The following is a 22,587-nucleotide window of genomic DNA, read 5'->3' as shown; positions in this document are numbered from 1 at the left end:
CCATGTTCAAGAAATTGAGATAATTAATCTTAATTAGTAATTCATCCAGAAATTAATTAGTGAACACACACTGTACATTTGATTTTTCTAGAAACTAAAACTTTCAGTGAGCTTTCAATCTAGGAGGGGACACAATTAAAGGCAATTAAAGAGTAAGCCAAGATATGGGGCACCTGGGTGGTGCAGTCGGTTAAGCGTCCGACTTCAGCCAGGTCACAATCTCGCGGTCCGTGAGTTAGAGCCCCGCGTCAGGCTCAGAGCCTGAATCTCAGAGCGTCAGGCTCAGAGCCTGGAACCTGTTTCCGATTCTGTGTCTCCCTCTCTCTCTGCCCCTCCCCCGTTCATGCTCTGTCTCTCTCTGTCCCAAAAATAAATAAAAGTTGAAAAAAAAAAAAGAGTAAGCCAAGATAGAAACACAGGTGGGTTGCAAATTTTACACAATAAACTTAACAGGTAGAGAAGTGGAGCTTCTTTATTTTTTATTTTGTAACTAATCTAGTCTTTATCCAAGCCATATCTACTTCTTAGGTGGTAGAATACATACACATATATGTATATACATATGCACACACATATATATTATAAAAAATATATATATATAATGTATACATATACATATACTATATATAGTATACATATATACTATACATATACACACATACACATTTATTGTACATATGCATATGTGTGTGTATAACTCAATTTAAACTTACCTGATTTCTGATTTAAATAATGCATTTTAAGGTACTGCTCCATGCGTCATTTAGATTAAACTATATCAGGGGCACCTGGGTGGCTCAGTTGGTTGAGCATCTGACTCTGGCTTAGGTCACGATCTTGTGGTTGTTGAGTTCAAGCCGCTGCTGTCAGCATGGAGCCCACTTGGATCCTCTGTCCCCGTCTCTCTCTGCCCCTCCCCCACTTGTTCTCTCTCCCTTCTTCTCTCTCTCTCAAAAATAAACAAACATTTAGATTTATTTCAGTGTCTCAGCTTCCTCTGCCCCTTGCTCTACTCCTTAAAATGAATTCCTGGTTAAGTGTCTTCACTGAGGCAGAGGGGGTGGTCTTTGGAGTTGATGCCCGCCCTCTCCTCTGATATCCAGACCAATACCCTATAAGACAATAGCACTGTAAAGCAAAGATGAGAGAAGACACTGAAATAAGGTCAAGGTTCAATTTTCACTAACTGCATTATCAGGGAGGATGAATGGAGAAGCACATTCTCTAAACCAGAACAAGGCAGATGTCCCCAGAGATGGTGGAAGCCTAATTCTAGGCTTCCAGGCTATAATGGCCAGAGTAATGGGTCTCTTTTCTCCATGACAAGAGAACCAAACTATGTACCAATCATAGTCCTCTCTTCTTCCCTTTTTCATATATTCCCTCTTTCAGATTTATTCAGAGATTTCACCTCCCAGTATGCAATTCAGAAGAAAATGGCAAGAAACTAGAAGTGATTATTTGCATCCAAATATGTTTGGCTTCCCAAGAAACAGCAATGTGAACAGGGACAAATACAAGAAAAGCTCTGAATGTAGTGCATGCTACAGAGGATAATATTTTATACACTTCACTTTTCAAAGCAGAATTGCAAATTGCATCTGAGTCACTTGCTGCTGTGTGGGACTTGAAATTCAAAGCAGGAAAAGATCCAGCTTCTCTCAGGCATAATCTCACTAAGTGTCTGATTTCTCTCACCAAATATCCCCCTTCTGGGTATTCTATATTGATTCAGGTGGCATGCGACTCAACCTGACCTTCAGATTTAGGCCTCAGAAAACTCACATGATTAACATCAATATTCAGTTCACTTTGACCCAGGCCGAGGCTGCAAGAAACTGTCTTAAATACCAATGAGAGAGATGCTGAAAGAAGAAACCTCAGAGTTCTAAAGCTCCAATGAAAAGTAGATTATAATGGAAAAGTTGTAGTAAACACAAAGGTTAAGCATGGAAAGAGCTGGCTACACTGGTAAAAGGATGGAACAGGTGGAACAGGTGAAAGTTAAACCAATTGTTCACTTGTTGAGTATTTCAGAACTGAAAGTTGAAATAAGACTATGTCAAATGCCTAACAGTTTACTTGTCTGAATTTCCATTTACTTGGAAAGAAAAAAAGAATAAATTTTCCTCTTTATAAAGTAATTGAATTTATGAGATACTACAGAAATCTGTTTATCTTAACCCAATATCCAAACATGTATGGAAATTTTATGCTACATTATATTATAAGCAAAAAGAATTCTAGCTACAGTCATGTGCTGTGGTTAGCTACAGAAGTGGCTCTACCCAAATGATTTTACCAACGGGAACCCGCTGCAGGGTGGTTATGTGAGAATGTGCCAGCTGTCACTGCAAATCTCCAGCAGAAGGGTTTCGCTTCCTAATCTATCTGAATGATGCTGCCTGTGGTGCAAATATATTCCCATATAGATGAAGAAATCAAGTTCCTGTGGGCTTCAGAACAGAAATTAGAAGGAAAATGAGAAAACAGCAGTCTGGAATCAACAATTTGTTTCAAAAAAATTTCTGGACAAGGATCACCATTCTACAGAGGTGGAACAATTCCCAGTGTGCAATAGATCTGCTCATTACCTTGAAAGCTTTCTCGTGACGAGTCATTTTTTTTTAAGTTTATTTATTTTGGGGACACCTGGGTGGCTTGGTCAGTTAAGTGTCTGACTGGTGATTTCGGCTTAGGTCATGATCTAGGATTTGTGAGATCGAGTCCAACGTTGAGCTCTGTACTGACAGTGCAGAGCCTGCTTGGGATTCTCTCTCTCCCTCTCTCTGCCCTTCCCCTGATAATGCTCTTTCTCTCTCAAAATAAATAAACATTTTTTAAAAGTTTATTTTTTTTAGTAATCTGCACCCAACATGGGGCTCAAACTCATAACTCTGAGATCAACACCTGCATGCTCTACCAACTGAGCCAGCCACAGGCCCCTCAACTTGTTTCATAATAAATGAAAAGTGACTCCAGGCAGAGAGAATGAATACCAATCTGTGTAGGTTTTACTTCAATGTCTTTCTTGGACACCAATCTTCTGTGATGCTCCAAACTCCGCTCCCTCACCCCCCAATTTGGTCTATACATAAACCCAATGCAAGTCTGGAAAATGACTACCTGAGAAAGTTCAAGACTGCCAGGATAATTCACTGTTTGTTTCAGCTAAAACTTGGTGATAGGCAGATAGTCCTCTAACCCCCCTTTAAGCACAGTTACTTTGAAAGCTTGTAATTATAAATCCTTTCTCTGTTCCTTTGAGATATAAATCTTCTTGCACTCAGGACTATCTCCTCAAAGACCTGAGAGCCATCTCTTTGAAATGCACACAATCAAGGAGATGACTCTTGGTCTTGATATCAGTCCATATGGGAGAATAAAGTCCTAACTTGAGTGTGTGTACCACTGCCTCCATTCACCAAGGTTTGAGAAGTTTGTTTCTCCAGATAAGCACCAATTACCAAGTCAAGATGGCCTAGTCACAGAGACCAACACCCTCACCCCTTGCCCTTAGTGCCCTCAGTGCCTATCCTTCAGCACACCTCAGCCTGTAAAAAGTCTGCCCTTTGTTTCAGTAGGGTTGAATTCAGGTGACACTCAGTCCCCTATTGCAATAGTTATTACTGGGGTGCCTGGGTGGCTCACTTGGTTAAGCGTCAGACTCTTAACTTCAGCTCAGGTCATGATCTCATGATTCATGAGATTGAGCCCCACTGTAAGTGCAGAGCCTGCTTGGAATTCTCTTTCTCCCTCTCACCCTGCCCTTCCCCTGCTCACATGCTCGCACACGCTCTCTCTCTTGTAAATAAATAAATATTACCAAAGAAAAAATTGTTTTTACATTTTTTTAATGTTTATTTATTTATTAGAGAGAGAGAGAACGTGAGCAGGTGAGGGGCAAAGACAGAGGGAGACACAGAATCTGAAGCAGGTTCCAGGCTCTGAGCTGTCAGCACGGAGCCCAATGGGGAGCATAAACTCATGAACTGTGAGATCATGACCTGAGCCAAAGTCAGAAGCTTAACCGATTGAGCCACCCAGGCACCCCAGAAAATCTTTCATTATGACTTTAGTGTCTGGCTTTATCTGTTATATTACATATAGCAAGATTTTTTTATGTTGCTGAATTGAATTTCATTAAGGAATATGCCACCCATTAATTTATCCATTCCTTATAATTAGTTTTTAACTCCATCTCTTTAAGAAGCAATTGTAAACTAAGCAAAGACAATTTGGTTATACTTGATTATTAGATTGTTTTGGTGAATACTGGTAATCTCTAATAGTTAAAGACAGAAAAAGATCTCTATGTCTCCTCCCCTGGGATCTCACCACTAAATTGTACATTGAAAGTCATAGATATTATTCTGCTACATATGCAACATTTATAAGAAAAAGTAGACATAACTTTGTCCTTTCAGCCATTTCAGAAAACATTTTGCTTCAAATTTCTATATAAGACATACATGGCACTACTCAGAAATCCTTTAGAAGTGGCTACATACAGAAATCAGATATAATCATAGACCTGGAGAACCAGTCTAAAGGTATAGGATCTTGGCTTCTCTAGATCTCTTATCTCACTTCATGAAAGGCAGAAATATACACAATACTTCTAGTCAATCCACATATGTTAAAACCACTCAAGTCAGCAATTAAGATCATTCTTTAGGGGCGCCTGGGTGGCGCAGTCGGTTAAGCGTCCGGCTTCAGCCAGGTCACGATCTTGCGGTCCGTGAGTTCGAGCCCCGCGTCGGGCTCTGGGCTGATGGCTCGGAGCCTGGAGGCTGTTTCCAATTCTGTGTCTCCCTCTCTCTCTGCCCCTCCCCCATTCATGCTCTGTCTCTCTCTGTCCCAAAAATAAATAAACGTTAAAAAAAAAAAAAAAATCATTCTTTAAATTTTACTGATTAACAAACCATCTGGTGCTGATCAAAGATAAAGATAGTTGAAGGGCACCCATGGAGCCTGAATTTCTGAATACAGATTCTGAAATGCTAGGTAACAAAGCCCAGTAGTGAATACTCTTGATTAGAAGACTCATATGTTCATTTAACATTCATTCATTTTTGAGAGACAGAAAGTGAGCAGGGGAGGGGCAGAGAGAGAGGGAGACACAGAATCCAAAGCAGGCTCCAGACTCTGAGCTGTCAGCACAGAGCCTGATGTAGGTCTTGAACCCATGAACTGAGTGATCATGACCTGAGCTGAAATAGGATGCTTAACCGACTGAGCCACCCAGGTTTCCCTCACATGACTCATTTCTTCTTCACGGTGATTCCTGGTACAAGAAGGCTACGAGAAAACATGTGAGGCCTTATAGGGTCTAGATTCACAGCTGAATCTAGGTCACTTCCACCCACATGCCATTGGCCAAAGCAAGCAGGCAGGCCAAGCCAAAAGTCAAGTGTCAGAGAGGTGCACTTTTTCCATGATGAGGCCACTGTAAGGCAGTAGGGAAAGGAAGGGCTGGAGCATTTGAGTCTGTCACTCAGCTACCACATTCTCCTCTAACCCATCACTGAATTAATGATCTCCCTTTTCATTTATAATTACTACAACATTATTCACACACAAAAAAGGACAGACTTTGCTTTTATTTTTGCTATTTTTCCCCCATTTTATGCCTAAGCCTCTGGCAAATATCAAGACCTAATTCAGATTGTTTGTTTGTTTGTTTTAAAGTTTATTTTGAGAGAGAGAGACAGAGAGAGAGAGAGCAGGGGAGGGGCAGAGAGAGAGGGAAAGAGAATCCCAGGCAGGCTCCTCACCAGCACAGAACCTGACGCGGGTCTCAAAGCCACGAAACTGTGAGACCATGACCTGAGCCAAAACCAAGAGTCAAATGCCCAACTGACTGAGCCACCCACTCACCCCAAGGTTCTGTTTTTTTTTTTTTTTTTTTTTAATTTTTTTTTCAACGTTTATTTATTTTTGGGACAGAGAGAGACAGAGCATGAACGGGGGAGGGGCAGAGAGAGAGGGAGACACAGAATCGGAAACAGGCTCCAGGCTCTGAGCCGTCAGCCCAGAGCCCGACGCGGGGCTCGAACTCCCGGACCGCGAGATCGTGACCTGGCTGAAGTCGGACGCTTAACCGACTGTGCCACCCATGCGCCCCCCAAGGTTCTGTTTTATAAAAGTATATTTATTCATTCATTTGACAATCAGATATTGAGTACCTACTGTATAGAAATGAAGTGAAACACATGTGAGAAATAAAAAAAATGGATCAGATATAGATTCTTTCTCAATGATCTTGGGGGTTTGGAGATTGAGGCTGGAAGTTTGGGGTGGGAGTAGCATCAAATACTGAAATAGAGTAGGGTGGTTAAAACCATCAGTTTGGGACTCAAGCAATCCTAGATTTGAGTCTCAGCCCTACCACTTCAAGCAAGCCATTTATCCTTTCTGCCTTAGTTTTAACCATTGACAAACAAAACAAGAATACCTACTTCAAAGATTCAGGGCTAAAAATAATTTATGCCTGTCACCTGTAAGTGTTCAATTAATAAATAGTTAGCACAAGGCAACAGATTACTTTTACCAGAGTGGACATCACATCCCCACCAGTTAAGGCCTTTTTCAGCTAGAGTCTACCTCATCATTTCTTCACAAAAATGATTAAGAGTTGTTTATAATTGATTTCATTATAGAATATACCCTTGAAAAAGGCTGAACTTCCTATAGCTTGTATCTGTATCCTTTTTTTAATTATTTTTTAAAGTTTATTTATTTATTTTGAGAGAGAGGGTGCACTTATTTATTTTGAGAGCAGAGGAGGGGCAGAGAGAGATGGGGAGAGAGAGAATCCCAAACAGCTTCCTCACTGTGAGCGCAAAGCCCAACCTGGGGCTCAAACCTATGAATTGTGGATTCATGACCTGAGCTGAAATCAAGAGTTGTATACTTAACCAACTGAGCCACCCAGGTGCCTCTGTATCTTTTTTTATAAGGGAATAATCATATCTAATTAGAACTTTAATGATCACTTTAATGATCTCATCTTAACTTGAACATCTTGAGTTACATCCCCAAATGAATTATAGTTCCCAAGGTGCACAGGGAAAGCTCAGAAAATAAGAGAGGAGAAAGCTACTCTCTTGCTCTATGTATATTAGCTCGGCAGACCCTCATCTTACCCTTTGGGATTGCCATTCTCCAGCTCCACAACATTATCTCTCATCAGAGGGGGCAACCCAAAGCCTCCAGTAATGGATGCCTATGAATGTAACCTTATTGGGAAATAGGGCCTTTACAGACATAGAAGGAAGAACACCATGTCAACATAAAGGCAGTGATCAGGGTGATGAATCTACCAGCTAAGGAATGCCAAAGACTGCCAGCAAACCAGAGAAGCTGGGAGGGACATAAGACAGATTTTTCCTCACAGCCTTCACAAAGAGCCAACCCTGCCAACACCTTGATCTTGGATATGTATAGATTCCAGAACAATGAGACAACACATTTCTTTTGTTTAAGCCACCCAGTTTGTCACACTTTGTTATAGCAGCCCTATGACACTAACACAGTGATAAAGACGAGGATCACCCTGATAGTCTGTGAGGTGCGCAGAGTAGTGGGGAACTCTACCCGTTCTGTACTCCTTTTATGGTCCCTTTCTACTCCCTTCTCAAGTTCCAATGTGCTTCAGTACTCCCCTGCATTCCAGACACCAGCCTCCTGCTCTCTCTGAATTCACTTGCAAATGCTTTGTGGTCCTAACACAGTGTCAGAATATTTGAGAGGAATGGAAGAATGAGACGCATGACATCTTTACATCTCGAGTTCATCCAGTCAGTCAACAAATAGTTTGGGTGCACCTGCTACGTGGAAGCCACTCTTCCAAGTGCTGGGAATACATCAAGGAAAAAACATGGGGAAAAAATATTCCTGTCCTCTCAGAGCTTATATTGTAGTGGATTTATAGCCTGGAATTAAATCCAATTCTGAAATCCTACGTTTACATCAAAGCCTAAGAGTCAAATGTGTTTGTTCCCAAGATGAGTAACTACTGATTAAATCAGCATTTCTCAAAGTACTTTCTGAGGATGAACTTTATCAGAATCTCTTAACACGCTAGTCAAAATGAAGATCAATGGGCTTCGAGACAGGCCCACGCAGTTCAACTCTTTGAGGGAACCTTAACATTCAAGCAGGAATGTTCCCTAACCTTTGGGAGGGACCATCTGTTCAACTAAGAGGGTTAAGCTCAAGTAGTGGAGATTCAGGTTCTTTCGGGCAAACTGAAGTATGAGATCTGCTGTTCAAGCAACCAGAGAAACTCAACTGGTGGAGTTTCAGACACCAGCTATAGCACTGTTTTCTCAGCTTCCCATAAAAGCCCCCAGGAGAGCTGTTAATACTGGATCTTCCCTGACCCCTTTCACACATTCAGAGCCAGAGGGTCTGGGGTGGGACCACAGGTGATTCATGGGTTGGCAGCCATGTTTCAGAAACACAGAGCTTTAGAATAAAAATACAAATTAGGGACATCAGAAATAGGGGCTCCTGGGTGGCTCAGTTGGTTAAGTTTCCAACTCTTGATTTCGGCTCAGGTCATGATCTCACAGTTCATGCGTTCTGGCTCTGCACCAGGCTCTACACTGCTGGTGGGGAGCCTGCTTGGGGTTCTTGCTCTCTCTCTCTCTGTGCCCCTCCCCCACTTGCATGCACGCACATGCTCATGCGTGCTCTTTCTCTCTCTCAAAATAAATAAGTTAACCTAAAAAAAAAAAAGAAAGAAATACCCCACACTTAATGAAAACTATCCAGGAGTGATATGTTAGTTATTCTTACTTTTTTCCCCACTTATTGAGTTTTTCTTCTAACATAGATTTGACCCTTTTGCCTCTACATTTTCTTTCTCTGCTGGATATGTCTTCAAAGCTCAGCTGTGTGAGCCCTGGGCTTGAAGGAATAAGATTTCATCAAAAGATTCCTTATAAGATCTTCAAGGGTGGGGGCTAAACTTGTCAACCTAGTACCCACCTGCAGCCTCTCCCCAGTAGGTGCCCAAAAAATATTTACTCAGTACTAAGCTGGTTAATAATACTCTGAGGAGTTACATGGTGTTTGGATCTAATTTAGACTGCATCTTGGAATCCTCTGGTCCTGCAGTCAATTTTCCACTCTCAATAAATGAGGCACCAAGTATCAGTTCCTTTGCAGAACACCCTGTAACACCTATTGATTCTCCCTCACGTCTCCTCTGTTCCCCCCACCCCAAGGACAATAGCAGAAGAGAGCAATATGGGCTGACGAACACGATCAGAGTTGCACCTGAAAGAGATTAAACCTTTTGGTTTTTCTGGCTGTTGACTTCAAGCTGGTTACTATACCATTGCTATGGCATTTTAGTAGTAAATAAAAATGCATTGTTTAAAGCAAATTCATTTATACTCAATCTTTTGTTACATTTTTAAAAAGTCAATAAGCATCTCCTTTCCTTTTTATTTGTAGGGCAAACTGAGGTTTGAAATTATACATATGAAATAAATTTGGGAAAAAGATATAGGATAAAATATTGAAGTATGTCAAGCAAGTTTTAGAAAATACAGGGCATCTGGGTGGCTCAGTTGGTCAAGCATCCAACTTCAGCTCAGGTCATGATCTCACGGTTTGTGAGTTCAAACCCCACATTGGGCTCTGTACTGACAGCTCACAGCCTGCTTGGGATTCTCTCTCTGCACCTCCACCTCCATCTCTCTCTCTCTCTCTCTCTCTCAAAAATAAATAAATAAACTTAAAAAAATAAACAAGGAAACACAAAAGCAATGTGCCTTGAAGGTATCCTTTATGACAATCTCTCTCATGGCTTTTCTGAGCAGGATCCATGATTGAGCTTGGAGAGGAAAAAGGCAGCTCACATAAGATAGGAACATTTGGCAGACGAGGACAGCAGAAAGAGAAGAGGCTTTAGGGGTAGTGAGACCCTTGAGAGAGTCCAGATTTTTACTCAGAATGACCACATAATGTTGGGCACCTCACTAACCCCTCAAACATTAACAAAACACCCCTAAATTTGTTAAGTAAACATTTGTGAAGACAAATAAATAGCCATCTATGTTCCCTCCCTTTTAAATGAATTGGTGTCACATGAATTTTTAGAAAAGGAATAATACAAAATAGATATGAGTTGCAAACTAGTCTATTGGCACAGAAAACACAGCTAATGTCTGTCATTAGCAATGATTTCAGCTAAGCAAAGCGAACAAAGTAAACAAATCCCTAATCCAGTTGAGACTCATTCAGCTATTCACATTGTTGCATGTTAAAACAAAAACAAAACAGCAAATAAAAACCACCAAAAAAAACACCCCAAAACAAAAACCAAATAACAAAACAACCAAAACACCTATTTATCACACAAGAGATTTATAAATAGATTCTTTGTTACTCTGTTTGGAATTTCAACTTAATTTGCATTTATCTCATGGCTATGTCTCTTGAAAAATAGGCTGACATTTCAGCAACTTTTTAAAGATTTTATTTTTAAGTAATCTTTACACCCAGCATGGGACTTGAACTTACAACCCTGAGATGAAGAGCCATATGCTCACCAACTGAGCCAGCCAGGCACCCCTCAGTAACCTTTGGAATAGCCTTGAAACACAATTTCTTACATAAACTCTGAGAAGTTCATTAATCACTACCCTATAGGACTATGTGCCCTTGTGTAGAGACTTCCCTACCATTTTCACACACACAAAAGTCATCAATACAACCAAAGGCACTATATACTTAGATGTAGGGATGGCAACAAAACGTTGGGAAATCCCAGCCTCATGCCCCAAATTTAGTGGTAGTTTGGTTTCTGCTGGTAGGCGGGGGCAATTAAAAAGACAAAAGAGTTGCTCAGAACCACAGGAAATGTGCTTCAGTCCAACAATGTACTTTTGAATGTTATCATTTGACCAAAAAAAAAAAAAAAAAAAAAAGAGAGAGAGAGAAAGAACATAGCTGTACCCAATTTTCTCAATTACTGTTGTATCCAACGCATTGGTAATATACAGCATGAACAAGGGTGAATGATTATTTGCAAAGATGAATCATTAGCAATGAGTTGGGACACAACCTTCAAAGAATTCATATATATTCAAAGTTCATAACTTGAAGTGGAATAAATGCTTACTTCTAATCTCCCTTTGGTAACTCTGATACATATTCCATCTTCACATGTAAAAAAGATTATAAGCAAGATTAATTGGTTTATTATGAAGAACATTCATCTTTTGCAAATAGGTCACTGTCATTCTGAAGACTATATGTACAAATATGAGTCAAAGCATGCATCTATAAAGGTAAAGGTGTTCTGGTCATCAAGTCCAATGTGGGGAGATGAGGGGGATTACCTAACACCAATAAGCAATTATCTGGACACCAGCTGGATATACTCAAGTTCAACTGAATTCTGATACTATCTACCCACAGGTTAAGGGCTTAGTCCTACAAGACCGCTCCCCCCACTGCTGATGTAGGTCACGAGTCCAGGTCTTTACCTGTGTTTCCGACTGGCTATAGATCCAAGGTTCCAACAATCCTGTCTTTGGGTTTGCTTAATTGGCTAGAGCAGTTCACAGAACTCAGAGAAACATTTTACTTCCTAGATCATCAGTTTATTATAAAAGGATATAGATCGGGGTGCCTGGATGGCTCAGTCAGCTAAGCCCCGACTGAGGCGCTTAACTAAAGCACTCAGGTCATGATCTCATGGTTCGTGACTTAGAGTCCCACATCAGGCTCTGTGCTGACAGCTCAGAGCTCAGAGCCTGGAGCCTACTTCAGATTCTGTGTCTCCCTCTCTCTGTCCCCTCCCCGCTCACACTCAGTCTCTCTCTCTCTGTCTCAGAAATAAACATTAAAAAAATTATTTTAAAAAAAAGGATATAACTCAAGAATAGCCAGATGGAAGAGATGCATAGGGCAAAGTAGGAGAGAAAGACATGGAGCATCCATGCCCTCTCCAGGTGTGCCAGCCACCTGCCCCAAATTTCCATGTGTCCACCAACCTGGAAGCTCTCCAAACTCTGTCCTTTTGGGTTTTTATGGAGGCTTCATTACATAGCCGTGATTGATTAAATGATTCCACATCGGTGACTGACCCAACCTCCAATCCCCCTTCCCTCCCCTGAGGTCAGGGGATTGGGACTAAGAATTCCAAACCTCTATGCTTGACTGGTCTCCCTGCCAACCAGCCCCCATTCTTGGGTGCTGTCCAAAAGTCACTCCATTAACATAAACCCACTTGTGGTGGAAAGGGGTTGTGAATAACAGATGTGCTGCTCTTTTTGCTCAGGAAATTCCAAGGGTTGGAAGGAGCCATGAGCCAGAAACCTTGGACTGGCTAAATATAAGAAATATTTCTTATAAATCACAATATCACAACAGGAAAAAATTCTTTGAAGGAGAGCCGAATTTGCCCCCAAAGTATGTCTCTCTGCTATTATAAGGGTTCTTTCAGGCTGATTATTTCTAAGAAACAGCAGACATAGAAAAAGCTCTGAAAAATGAGAGGTTGGTCGTTTGTAAGAGATATTTACATTTATGAGAGAAATCTCCATTTGTAGGAGTGTCTCCCTCTCCCTACTAGGATGACTAAATATCTGAAAACTAATCAATGAAGAAGGCAAGAATTTAAATGTATATAACAACCTTACCCTTGTTTACTGTGCTTTCCTGATGACCTCCCACAAATGGCCTCCCCTCCCCACAACATCTTCTTTTATCTTTAGTTGCAGATATTACTTAAGGTGGTGCCTTGGGCCATTTCTGGGAGTTACTCAGTTTTCCTGGATATCTCCCATGTATACAAGAGGTATACATGTTATTAAACTTCTATTTGTTTTTTTCTATTAACCTGTTACAGGGGTGTCTAAGCCAAGAATCCCGAAGGATAGACAAAAAATTATTTTTTCCTCCTCCACATCTTCAAAGATCCTGCGTGTTATTTAAAATAAAATCTTCCAGGGATGTCTGGGTGGCTCAGTCAGTTAAGCATCCCACTCTTGACTTCAGTTCAAGTCATGATCTCATGGTTCAAGAGTTCGAGCCCTGAGTTTGAGCCCTGTGTCAGGCTCCACACTAACAATGAGAAGCCTGCTTGGGATTCTCTCTCTGCTCATCCTCCACTTGCATTCTATCTCAAAACAAACAAACAAACTTTAAATAAATAAATAAATAAATATAAAATCTTCAAGAAATTGGTCACATCAGAAATTACCTAGCTTGTGCCTAAAAATGTCACAGTTAATTTAAATGAAAGACTGACACCATTCGGTACAGAAATATTTCTTTCAGAGTTTCAATATCCCTGTCTGCTCTTTATGCTGCAAAGAAAATTTTAAGCATGCCCCTGTGGAGGATAGTGACAAAGTAGAGAAGACAGAGAACTTTCAGCTGAATTCCTGATGTTAATGCTCTGTTAAAAGAAAAAATTAAATATTTCTTTGTTAATATTTTATACTGACAAGCACAGAGTTCTTAGGAACTAAAAATGTCAACAGGGACCAATAATTAAGTAGGAAAATGACAGGATCTTAAACACACTAATTGCCCCATAGTCAGGAGGCAAATAGTTAAGAATTCTAACTCACTGAAATGAATCAGAAAGTAGGTTGGGTACTGATGTGAAAAATGTTGGGGTTTGGAGCCGACAGCCAAGAAAGAATTCTTGAGATGTTTTTGGTGCAAAAAGGTGGTTTTATTAAAGCAGAGGGACAGGACTGGTAGGCAGAAAGAGCTATCCTGGGGTTGTGAAAAACAAATACTTGGGAGATGGGGAGGTAAGGACAAGGAGAAGTTTCCAAAAGGTCTTTCATATGCTAGAGAAACTCTCAGGATCCTGGTGGCCTAGCTATTGTCAAGCTGAGGTTGTTTTTCCCTCTAGCAAATCATTAACATGAAAAACAGTTGGGAGTTCCTGGAGAAATGTTGTACTCTCCTGCCTCAACTATTTGTCAATGGGGTACAGGTTATAAGGAAATTTAATCTTATCTGCATTTCTTTCTTTGTTCCCCATATCAGATACTTCTTTTTTTTTAATTTGTTAATTTTGAGAGAGAGAGAGAGAGAGAGAGAGAGAGAGAGAGAGAGAGAACGTGCGCGAGCAGGGAAGGGCAGAGAGAGGGAGAGAGACAATCCCAAACAGGCTCCCCGCTGTCAGCCCAGAGCCTGACTCAGGGCTCAAACTCAGGAACCATGAGATCTTGCCTAGCCGAAACCAGGAGTCAAACATTTAACCGACTGAGTCACCCAGGTGCCCCTCAGCTACTTCTTTATAAAGTACTATGTTAAAGATGGTATATTTATTTTGGGTTCTGAATTTCCTCCGATTATAATTTGCTGTACATCTTACCAAGGCAGATCTGGCTGCTGTTGACGGTAGTGGGGGCTGATTTCCTAGCTATTTTGAGGAGATTGTGCTCATTATTGCACTGCCTCTACTACCTCATTGCACAGATAATCAACCAGGAAAAAGCTCTAACTGGGTAAATCCAACGTTCAGTCCAGTAAAAAGTGACAATGACTGATGTGATGGTTATTTGACATCATGGTCTCACACCCTGTCACCCCAGACTCCTCAGGCAGAGAAGTGGGTAATTTCTCTCCTTCCTCCCAGAAGTTGCCTGATGTGCACATCCCAGTTACATATCTGAAGCCAGAAAAAGCCCTGGAAGGAAGTCCATAAAACCATTGCATAATAAAATGACTCAATCGTAAAATGCTTCCTACTTTCCTCCTTTTCTTGTTCTTAAGTGTAGAATGAAAAATTCGTAGAAACAAGGGGCATGGACATTGGAAGTTTTGTAAGGGGTGTTGTGAAGGCTCGGGAGGGCACATGTATGATTTAAGGTTCATCATTTTTCGATGCGTGCTCCTGAAAGCAGGTGCCAGCTGTCACATCCCATCTTCTGGCCCAGCAAAGTTGAGAAGGTGTCCAATCAGGGCAAGTTCATTGGAATAGTCTGCGTACATTCATGAATGACTGATGGAGCAGCCACCTGTTGGGAAACAATTTTCCACGGATCTCTCACATTTCTACACGCCTTTAAATAAAGACACTGAGAGCTTTTGCTCTAGACTCTATTTTAAGGATGTTTGTATAACCAAACAGCCTTGTATGATAAAAGCAGTGTCTCAGTCCTTGGTCAGAAGACAGATTTGTTAGCCCTTCAGGGCAATAAAGATAATATCTCCCTTGGGGCAAAGGCTAGGCAGGTTTGTTGGAAGTTTCCTGTAAAGAATTTGCTTCTTAAGCTCAGGATTCCTTATTTGAGACATAAACCCACTCTGCACAGTATCCATAGGGACTGTTCCATACCAATTCTAAGGAACTTGAAGGACAAGGGGAACATATGCAAATAGGAAGCTCATGCTGCCTGCTGTCTTGTGAGCAATAAAGACCTTTGTCTCTGACCTTGGAGTATTGTACCTTCTGCCAGAATCCATTAAAATGTGACAGACTAACTTGTTAGCTTGGCAGTAGGATAGAATCTCAGACCAGTGATAGTTATTGCCAAATATCTCCCCTGTGGTTGCTCTTCAAACTATAGTGCAAACTGTCTTTTAAAAACTATTTCAGAGGCACCTGGGTAGCTCAGTTGGTTCGTTGGAGAAGTGGATAAAGTACACCAAAGATGGCTGATTGGACTAAAACCAAACTCTGGTCTCTAGCTTAGAGACCCCTCCTCCGGTTTCTTCTTCCTATGTTTGCTGTGCGCAGGAAAACCCCCACAGATATGGAGGCTGTCGGCTATAAATTACCCTCCCCACTTGCATTCCGGGCTCACACCTTTGGAGAAACAGTCTTCTCTGAGCCTGCCAGTGTAAAATAAATCTCTAATCCACCAAGATCTCCGAGTGCTGCTTGGTTTTTCCACCAGTGTTCCAGCCTGGTTTCATAACAGGTTAAGTACCTGACTTCAGCTCAGTTCATGATCTCACGATTCATGAGTTCGAGCCCCACATTGGGCTCTCTGCTGTCAGTGCAGAGCCTGCTAGGGATCCTATGTCTCCCTCTTTCTCTGCCTCTCTCAAAAATAACTAAACATTAAAAAAATAATAAATAAGGGGTGCCTGGGTGGCTCAGTCAGTTAAGCAACCAAATCTTGGTTTTGGCTCAGGTCAGGTTCTCATGGTTGAGTTTGAGCCCTGCATCAGGTTCTGCGCTGCCAGTATGGAGCCTGCTTGAGATTCTCTCTCTCTCTCTTTCTCTGTCCCTCCCCCACCCACACTCTATCTCTCTCTCCCTGAAAATAAACTTTACAAAATAAATAAGTCAATATAAATGAATGAATGAATGAATGAATGAAAAATACTTCAGGGAGGGGAGCCTAGCTACCTCAGTTGATAGAGCTTGTGATTTGTGATCTCAGGGTTGTGAATTCGAGCTCCACATTGAGTGGAGAGATTATTTAAAAAATAGAATCTTAATAAAAAAGATTTCAGGAATACATGGCACTGATGAATACACCAGAGTGAACTTTTCACAACCCTCCACATTGAAACAGGTTCAATGATTTAGGGATCCGGCTGTTCAGACAGTCTTTAATTTACCTAGATGTGTTGTTCTTCCTGCCAGCATCTTTTCCATATTATCCATGATATAAACATGAAATTCAATTAGAATTTTTGATGAAAGTAACTTAAAATATATCTATGCATTCTTCTTGATTTGTCAGTCCTTAATACTAAGCATAAAGTTTTTGGAATGATTATATCTTATAATCTAACACCATTTCCTCATGTCTCCTTTTAGAACTATTGATGTACCTGAATTTAATTTGCTCATGGTCATATACACACAGGAATAATTATAATTGTATTTTAAATAGATACTTTCAGTTACATATACATGTGTTTCTTTCCTTACTTTCCTGTTCCTGATGTGTGTGTGTGTGTGTGTGTGAGAAAAGGGACTTGAAACTTTGACAGTTCAGGTAGGAAACTAATGTACCAGAGACATTAAAGTGTGAGATCAAAAGTGGATTCTCCTTCCAACTCTGACATAGGCTGTTTCAATGATCTTAGTCAAGACATTTAATCTCTTAGGTCTTCTATCTGCTCATTTGAATGGGTTAGATTATTTTAAGGGCAACTTGAAATTTCGTGAAACTATCTCCTTTTTTGTTGCTAAATGCTATCACTGATATATTGAGAATTTTTCAAAAACAGGGTATCAAGTTCTGATATTTAAAACCTTCCCATAGGCAAAGGATATATAGTGAAGAAACTATCCCAAAGGGAGACTTTGAAAAGTGGCAATAAACTTGTCTATTACAAAGGATTTCACCAGCTTCATCACAGATATTAGATGCTAATCTTTAGGTACTTTCTTGCATTGCCCTATTACTTCTAATAGCTGATACAAGGTATTTCTTTGGTGATGAGATATTTCCTTTAAGACTGGGACACTATAACCTTCTCTATCACTGATTAAAATAGGTAACTTAAAATTTGCATCAAAAACTAATTATTTTTACAGGTTTAAAAAAAAAGCCAAATGTAATTTAAGATTTTATTTTTCAGTAATCTCTGCACCCAACATGGGGCTTGAACTTACAACTGAGAGATCAAGAGTTACATGCTCTACTGACTGAGCCAACCAGGGGCCCCACAGCTTGTTTAATAATAAATGAAAAATTATTCCACACAGAGGGAGTGAATGCTGATCTGTGCAGGTTTTATTTCAATGCCTTTCTGTGATGTTCCAAATTTCCCCTCCCATCTGGTCTATACTGCAAACCAGTGTTGTGTCATCTAACAAGACCTCATACATTGGACTCAAATATATGCCCATATGAATTGATACATATATGTATGTGTAAACACACACACACACACACACACAAATAAATTCACTTGATTCTAACAATCCAACCCCTAGAAAGTAGTTTCTTTTTTTAAAGATTTTGTTTTTAAGTAATCTCTACACTCAACGTGGGGCTCAAACTCACAACCCTGAGATCAAGTGTCACATATTCTACTGACTGAGCCAGCCAGGCACCCCCCTCTCAAAAGTTCTCAATGTTCTGGTTCACTGACTACCAAAACTATTTTCTGTGAGGTTGTACTGATGGCCTCAAGTCATTTTTTTTTCCTGTTATTCATTTGTAGTAGTTATTAGAGATATTTCCATGGTCAGTGATGTGAAAAATGTTGGGGTCCGGGAGGAAACAGTCAAGAAAGAATTCTTGAGATGTCTTCAGTGCAAAAATGTGGTTTTATTAAAGCACAGGGACAGGACCCATGGGCAGGAAGAGTTGCACTTGGGTTGTGAGGGGTGACTGGTTATATACTTTCAAGCTGGGAAGGGGTAGGGGTAGTGTAAGTCTCTAAGGAATCTGGAAGCCAGGTTTATAGGGCCTTGAGGGGTTAGCTGCTGTTAGGATAAGGTCACTTACTACTGTCTAGTAAAACCTTAGTCATGAGACCCTTCTGATATATATCAGTGGGCCATGTGCTCAGAGGATGATTGCTAACATATACCTTGGGGGATAGAGATAAAGGAAGTTTCCAAAGGAATTTTTATATATTAAAGGAGACTTACAGGGGTGCCTGGGTGGCTCAGTTGGTTAAGTGTCTAACTCTTGATTTTGGTTCAGGTCACGATTTCATGGTTCATGAAATCGAGCCCGCATTGGGCTCTGCACTGTCAGCATGGAGCCTGCTTGTGATTCTCTCTCTCCCTCTCTCTTTGCTCCTCTCCCCCACTCGCACTCTCTCTCAATCTCTCAAAAATAAGTAAATAAACATTTAAGAAATTTAGAGGAGACTTACAGGACCTGGAGATGGAGCTAATGTTAGCTAAGATTGCCTTTTGCCCTTAGCAAAGTATTAACCTTGAGGCAGTTGAGTTTCTAGAGGAAGGTCGCTCTGCCCTCCTCAAGGACTTGCCCATGGGCTGCACATTGTAAGGAAATTTCATTTTTTTCCTTTTGTCTTTGTTCCTCACATCAGTCAGCATTCATTTCTACTTCGTCTAGTCAGAGCTTTTCTATTTTCCATTAAGTAACTATTCTTCACTCGACTATATGTAATCATGCTATCTTTGCTTTCTCTGGCTTCCCTCCCTTCTTTCCTTCCTATTAAAAAGAACTGCAGAGGCGCCTGGGTGGCTCAATCAGTTAAGTGTCCGACTTCGGCTCAGGTCATGATCTCGCAGTCTGTGAGTTTGAGCTCTGCGTTGGGCTCTGTGCTGACAGCTCAGAGCCTGGAGCCTGTTTCATATTCTGCGTCTCCCTCTCTCTCTGACCCTCCCCCATTCATGCTCTGTCTCTCTCTGTCTCAAAAATAAACAAACGTTAAAAAAATTTTTAAAAAAAGAACTGAAAATCTACAAATTTCATAATACACAATTACAAAAAAGAAGTGTCTAAGGTATGAACCAAAAATCAGTTATTATGACAGCATAAGATCTGATAGGATCAATTACCATTTTAATACATTTGAATTAATGTATTTTGTTTTTATTACCTTTTTTTCTTTTATTTTGAGAGAGAGAGAGAGAAAGAGAAGGAGCGAGCATGTGTGCGCTGGGGAGGGGGCAAAGGGAGAAAAAGAGAATCCCAAGCAGGCTCCATTCTCAGCACTGAGCCTGACATGGGGCTCGATCCTGGGATCATGACCTCAGCCAGTATCAAGAGTCAGTCGCTCAACCAACTGAGCCACCCAGGCGCCCCTTGTTTTTATTACCACTTTAAAATATTTTAATACTGTGTGAAAATTTATAACTCAAACACTTATAGAATCCTTAACACAAAATGCAAAATCCAGGCAGCAAAGCACTGATATTACTCTTTTCTTATTCTCCTAATTGCATTTCAGAATGAAAACATTTCCTTCCTAAAACAATGCCTAGCAGCTAACAAAAGGGGCATACTAATGTGGACAATTGCAAATGTAATTCTGCCAAAAAGGAATGCAATTTGTTCTTGTTTATTTTTTGTGTTTCGCTTAATGGTATGGATCATCAAAACCTAGATAATTTTATAGCTGAAATCAAGGCATAAATGGATTAAAGATCAATGTAAAAAATCAAGTCTTTTGGCAAAATGATGTGTAAACAGGGAAAAATATTAGTTTTATAGGAAATATTTAAAAGTGAAAGCTAGGGTCTATATGATAACTTCTGAACAAACACTAAAAATGGCTAATTGTTTTTTTCTTCTTTTGTAAATAATTTTCCTGAGGGAATATTCTACCTCAACAATGAGTTAGGAAGTCTGAATTATAGTCTTGTTTAATTGCTAATTTACATATTACCTTGTAGGGGCTATTCACTTTTGCATTTCAATTTCTTTGAAGGGAAGCCAAATTTGTCCACAAAATAGGTCTCTTTGGCATAAGGATTATTTTAGGCTGATTATTTTTAAGAAACAGCAGACATAGAATGAGCTCTAAAAACTGAGTAGAGGGACACCTGGCTGGCTCAGTCAATAGAGCATGTAGCTCTTGATCTCAGGGTCACAAGTTCAAGTTCATGTTGGACTTAGAGCTTACTTAATTAAAAAAGAAAAAAAAAAGTAAAAATTACCCTTCAGTAAGAGACATCTACAGTTATAATTATTCTCTCTCTCTCTCTCTCTCTCTCTCTCTCTGTACCAGGATAACTAAATCTCTAGAAACTTGTAAGTGGAGAAGAGTGGACTTAAATATGCATAACAACCATACCCTGTTTACTATGCTTTGCCTGATAACCTCCCATTACTTCTCCCCCTCCAACATCTTTTGTCTTTAGCTGGAGATGTTATTTAAGGCAGTGGCTTGGGCCATCTCTGGGAGTTACTCAGTTTTGCTGGGTCTCTCCCATATATATGGGAGGTATACATATTATTAAACTTAGTTTTTTCTCTTGTTAATCTGTGTTTTATTACAGCGTGTCTCAGCCAAGAACCTACAGAGGTAGGGGAAAAATTATTTTTCCTCCCCTACACTATATTTACAAAACAAAACAAAGAAAAATGGAATGAGGCCAACATATACAATGAATCTAGAAAGGGCTGAGTTTTAGGTTCCCTCTCTTAATTCTTTCAATAATACCAATAGGAATATGTTTTTATCTCCATTTTGCAGACAAGAAAAGTGAGTTTGAAATATGTAAATTTGTCCATTAATATAGCTATTAAGAAATCCAGTTAGGGGTACCTGGGTGGCTTCATCAGTTGAGCAACTGACTTGTGATTTCAACTTAGGTCACGATCTCATGGTTTGTGGTTTCGATCCTCTCTCTCCCTCTCTCTCTGCCCCTCCCCTCCTTATGTTCTCTCTCTGAAAATAAATACACTTAAAAAAGAATCCAGTTAGGGATGCCTGGGTGGTTCAACCAGTTAAACATCCAACTCTTGGTTTCAGCTCAGGTCATGATCTCATGATTCGTGAGTTCAAGCCCTGCGTCGGGCTCTGTGCTGACTGCAGGGACCCTACTTGGGATTCTCTCTCTCCCTCTCTTTCTGCCTCTCCCCTGCCCATTCTCTCTCTCTCTCTCTCAAAATAAATAAATAAACTTAATTTAAAAATCCAGTTAGGGTCCAAACTGAGAATTTTCTAGCTCTGTGATAGACGTTTACCACTCCTTTACTGCACATGTATATATACAGCTAGTTAGAAAACTTGAAAGACACATGAACTGTGGATTAAGGCAAATATTATTATCATTGCTTTAAATATATTACAAACTGGGAAGGATTCTACCTCCAAAATTATATTAGCTTTCCTCTGCTGCCACTAAGGTACTCAGTATTTCTGAGCAAGGAAGCTAAGGCCGTGTTGAGATGAGCCCCTCACTTCGTCTGGCCATTAGCACCGTGCCGGGCAGCACCTGCTCAGCACTCGCCTGCACCATGGTCTCCATGTTAGAGCTCGCCTGCACCTACTCTGCTGAGTGGATAAGGAGGTGATTGTCACGGAGGATAATATCAATGCCCTCATTAAAGCAGCAGGTGTAAATGCTGAACCTTTCTGGCAGGGCTTGTTTGCAAAGGCTCTGGCCAACATCAACATCTGGAGTCTCATCTGCAAGGTAGAGGCCGGTGGACCTGCCCCAGCAGCCAGTGCTGTACCAGCAGGAGGCCCTCCTTCCACTACTGCTGCCCCAGGTGAGGAGAAGAAAGTGGAAGCAAAGAAAGAAGAATCAGAAGAGTCTGATGATGACATGGGCTTTGGTCTTTTTGACTAAATCCTTTCTGTAACCTGTTCAATAAAAAGCTGAACTCTTTAAAAAAAGATCACTGTTGGGGCACCTGGGTGGCTATATTGGTTAGGTGTCTGACTTCAGCTCAGGTCATGATCTCATCACTTGTGAGTTTGAGCCCTGCATCAGGCTCTGTGCTGACAGCTTGGAGCTTGCTTGGGATTCTGTCTGTCCGTCTCTCTCTCTCTCTCTGTCCCTCCCCTAGCCACGCTCTCTCTCTCAAAAATAAACAAGCATTAAAAAAATTATTAAAAAAAGATTACTGTTTAATAGACACTCGAAGATAAGGAAAACATATATTATTTCACAAGTACTAAAGAGGTAGAATTTAATTAAATAGAACACAAGCATATAATGGAGAATAAAAGGAAATATTCATCTTTTGGAAT

The 22,587-nt window shown here is 40.5% G+C and overlaps 1 pseudogene; it reads left to right on the top strand.

Annotated features, from left to right (window-relative positions):
- The first annotated feature begins 21,764 nt into the window (after nucleotides 1-21,764).
- LOC122476970 lies at nucleotides 21,765-22,222 on the top strand (annotated as a pseudogene).
- The last annotated feature ends 365 nt before the right edge of the window (nucleotides 22,223-22,587 follow it).

Source organism: Prionailurus bengalensis, chromosome X (assembly GCF_016509475.1).
Source record: "Prionailurus bengalensis isolate Pbe53 chromosome X, Fcat_Pben_1.1_paternal_pri, whole genome shotgun sequence".
Lineage (NCBI taxonomy): Eukaryota > Metazoa > Chordata > Mammalia > Carnivora > Felidae > Prionailurus > Prionailurus bengalensis.
The sequence above is the reverse complement of the archived record's forward strand: the minus strand, read 5'-3'. Positions and strand labels throughout refer to the sequence as shown.